The sequence below is a fragment of the Pteropus vampyrus genome, unplaced genomic scaffold (genome assembly GCF_000151845.1).
Source record: "Pteropus vampyrus isolate Shadow unplaced genomic scaffold, Pvam_2.0 Scaffold1000001286, whole genome shotgun sequence".
In the NCBI taxonomy this organism is placed as follows: Eukaryota; Metazoa; Chordata; class Mammalia; order Chiroptera; family Pteropodidae; genus Pteropus; species Pteropus vampyrus.
This window is the reverse complement of record NW_011915688.1, coordinates 1-4,283: the sequence shown is the minus strand read 5'-3', so window position 1 is coordinate 4,283 and position 4,283 is coordinate 1. Positions and strand designations below refer to the sequence as shown.

Genomic DNA, 4,283 nt, shown 5'->3' with positions numbered 1-4,283 from the left:
CATCTTTATGAAAGAGATATAGACTCATCCAGGATTGAAGCATTACCAAAAAAGAACTGCTTCAGGACTAATCTGATTTTGGGTGAGGGGTAAGTGAAACAGGGTCCCTCCCAACTCCTTCACATTCTCAGGTTCAAATCCAACAGGTTGGAGATTAAATGACCTAGAGAGAGACAGGGCCACCTGCAGGAGCCTCTTAACATCTGTGGGACCAAAGTCAGGAAAAGGCCTCCTGCTATGTCTTCACTGAATACACTGCTGGTCCCACAATATTTTAGGGCCAGAAGAAACTAAGGCCCAAAGAGGCCATCCCATTTCCCCAGCTGTACCGTAATCTGCCTTGAATCCAGGTGCCTGACCTCCAAATTCAAGCCATCACATGTGGCCACACAGGCTGTGCACTATGCCACCTAGAGAGCTCCAGTCATGTAGCTACACTTCCAGGGTTGTGCACTGTGGCAGCCTTGATTTAAGAATTGTACTGTGACATCTCCTTGGGATTTACTTTATTCACTGATTGCCTCTTTATCATAATATACTCTTCTCATTTTATGAGACCAATATTATCTTGACTAATTCATATCTTCAATCATCCTTTTAAAATTTTCTCCTTTACTCTGGATTATCTCTAGATGGCACCCAGAATTTGGCCGCCCCACCTACTCCCATTCTGTGACTCTCCATACTGCTGAGTTTGGGGAGGAGGCGGGGCTCTCTTCTTTTCCCAGCGAAAACCTGCTGGCCCTTGGCCCTGCTGCTTTCTGCAGGGCAGGCCTGAGCTCTGGGCCTGGTCCTGGCTCTCTCTGCTCTGGCTTGCCCACCAGTTTAAATCCAATTTGCATCTTTATTCTAGAAATTCTTCAAAACATCTGATCATCTAATGTGCTACACCACATTTTCACTTTTCAGTGAAGTAATTTAATACCTCTTTACATTTAATTAGCTTATTCATGGTGACATTTTAAGGGGGAAAGAGGTTAAATGTTGTTCTCAGTTTGCCATCTTGAACCGAAAGTAGGTATTAAATTTACAATAGTTAAGAAGCGAAGAGCTGCTGAGAATTACAATGGTCTTTTAAGATGCTTTTGTTAAGTGCTTTAAAATAATGCACTTTTGTCTATGGCCAGGCCACCCTAAACATGCCTGATCCCATCTGATCTTGGAAGCTAAGCAGGGTCGGGCCTGGTTAGGACTTGGATGGGAGACCACCTACGAAGACCAGGTGCTGTAGGCATAAAAAACATAAAATAAAAAATAAGAGATTGTAAGCTGACAAGGTCCTTACTATCTGCGTGGTCACCAAAGGTTGCCTCGCCTAAAACAAATAATAAATAAATAATGCATTTTTATTCTAAAACTTTAAAATTTATAGATATCCTATATTCATATAGCATATATAAAATTGTGTTGCATATTCTATGAAGTCTACAAATTTATAATTTATAGTTATATTTACATATACTGTTATGTATTATGAGTATTTCATATAACCTTAAAATTCACATTTTCCCATTAATATTTTTTTCCATAATGATAAAAAGAATGTTTAGAAAGGGTGCTAGAAAAATATAGTTATGAAAATAGTGGTTTAAAACTCTGTCCCGGGATGACCTGAGGTTCAGAAGAGGTGACTCAAGGGTAAAAAAGGAGGGTGAGGGAAAGACTCCCAGTGTCCCCGCCCTACTTCAGAAAAAGCACTGCCACTTGTACTTACTGTATATACTTGGGGTTTTGTGTAAGACTTACTCTGAAAAATGATCACCATAGCCTAAAAAACTGTTTAAAATACATTGTATGAAAGCCTTTATATTTGGTTTTTTTCAGGGCTGATGTGATTCATAAAGAAACTTTGTTGTTCATTTAATAATTGCTAAAGAGTTGACTCCTTTTAACAATCAAAATTTAGTACTTCTATTTCGTGGAATTCCACCCCCCCTCCCCCGCCCCCACCACCAACTCAAGACTGCATCACAGGTTTCTCCTGCCACCTGGTGGCATCATGTGTCTATTGCAGGAGCAATGTCTAAATTTAGCTGATCATCAGCTGGTGTTGCAAAGACGACTCACAAATCAATGAAGATTGGTAGAGGGCTATCTTTTTTTTTTTAACAACCATTATAAGCTACAAGCTTATTCTACATCTATTATCTCATTTTATCCTCCCACCATCTTTGACAGGTGATTATTCATGGTCTCTCCCCTTTTCCACAGAGGAAAAGGCAGAAAATTATGGGACTGGGACTCAATCCCAAACTAATAACAGGTATAAGAGAGTGACAGCTTTGTGACAATCTAAATGGTCTTAAATATAGAGAGATATTTTGGCTGGAGGTACAAAAAAGGTAATCATCCGAATAGAGGTAGTATTTGAAGTCATAAGTTGATCAAAACTTGGAGCCATGGGAAGTGACACAATGGGATTCCAATAAATAAATCAAGATATCATGGCGTGTGATGCAGGTAAAAGGAAGATAAGGAAGCTCACATTACTGGCATTCTGAATTCGCAATCTGAAGAATGAAAATCTTTGTCCATTGTGTGAAACTACAGAGGAGTAAGAAGGATGAAGACGAGGAGCAGCAGGAGGTAATGTAACTTCCCCACTCCACACGGTCCAGATCAAACCTAAAATTCAGACCTGTTTGTTATGAGAAACACAGATGTAACAGAGAAAAATAATAAAGTATGGCTAGTCACAGCCTCTTTTCCTCCACACCCCTCAGTCCCCAAAGGATTCTTTCTTGCCCGATTATCCAACCAGTCCTTAGACATTTCTGTAAATAACGGGGTGAGTAACAAGAGAGCTAATACAAGAAGAGGGACAAATACCAGGGTTTAAAACAGAAAGGGAGAGAACTAAGGAGAAGAGAAAAAGAGCATGATGCAGAGAAGAAGAGAGACCTTATGGTCTGGGTTTAGCAGAGAATATTTTTGTTTGAAATAGATGAGAAATGAGACTTTGGTATATCTGCCTCATATGGTAGATGAGAGAGAGAGAGAGAGAGAGAGAGAGAGAGAGAGAGAGAGAGAGAGAGAGAGAGAACACAGAACTGGCCATAGCCTCAGATGAGTCATCAGGTAGAAAGGAGTAGTCACAGGAGTAAGAGACCAGAATGTGGAGCAAGCCAAGAATCCAGGCAGATGATGAGAGGTACAGAAAGGGCCACAGGTAAAAACTCTTAAGAGCCCAAAGCCATCATGATTCTGAAGCAAAATCTGTGCCACCCATTATTTGCCAACCAAGACAGAAACCAGATCCTCAAGCATGGATAGGTCTTGGCCAATAGATGCCAGAGAAAAGGGGCCACATTCCACTGAATAAAGGAGAAAAATGCGAGGCTGGAAAAAAACTTCTAACAACCTCAGGTGCAGTAAGAGAGAACTCTACCCAGACTAAGAGCTCAGCTCTGCCATTTAACTGGTAACCTTGGAAAATTCCTCCCCTGTCTAGGCTTCCACGCCATCCCTGGATAATGAGCGGATGTGGCTGGTGGTCTCTGTAGGCTCTTTCAGCTCTGACCCTATGTCTCAGAGCCTCAGTGTCCCATTTGGCTGCCGTCACACTAGCTGTCTCCCTCCCCCAGAACACAGGGACTGAGAAGCAGGTACTCTTTTTCTGCTCTGGCTATTGCCAAGGGGCAGACCGCCCCCAACCCCCAACCTAGCCTGCAGAATTTCCATAACTATGCCCTTCACTATTGTTCCCCACCTTCCTTTGGGGCTTAACCTCCAGCCACATTCACACACCAGGCTCCTAAACTGTATGCTCCTCAGCACTGCCCTTGCTCAGCTCTGGGCCTCTGCCCCTGCTCAGCTCTGGGCCTCTGCCCCTGCTCAGTCTTCTGTCCACACAGAACAAGAATGTCACCTGCCAAACACTTCTTTATACCTCTCAGTGATTCTGTGACAGGAAGGAGCCAGCTCCTCCCTTTCCAATACTATATTCATTGGTGCCTTAGACTCCTAGAATTCTGGAGCTGAGTGAGCATATGATAATTAATTATTTATCTTCCATTTCAGATTGCAATCTCTGCGAGGACTCAATAAATATTTATTAAGCCATTTAGTAACTGACTTATTAGATAACTGATAAATAAATGGGTGTGTAATGCTAACAAATGCACACCCTTCTCACTATATTCGCTGTCACCATCTCTATCTATCATCTGGATTTTTGTAATAATTCTTAACTGTTCTCCTTATATCTGCCTTCCTTTCCATTTTAAGACAGACATACTTATCACTCCTCTGCTCTAGAGCTCTTCAGAGGAAAAGCCACATGA

At 41.8% G+C, this 4,283-nt stretch overlaps 1 pseudogene; it reads left to right on the top strand.

Moving 5' to 3' along the window:
• The first annotated feature begins 1,115 nt into the window (after nt 1-1,115).
• Nucleotides 1,116-1,234, top strand: LOC111735457 (annotated as a pseudogene).
• The last annotated feature ends 3,049 nt before the right edge of the window (nt 1,235-4,283 follow it).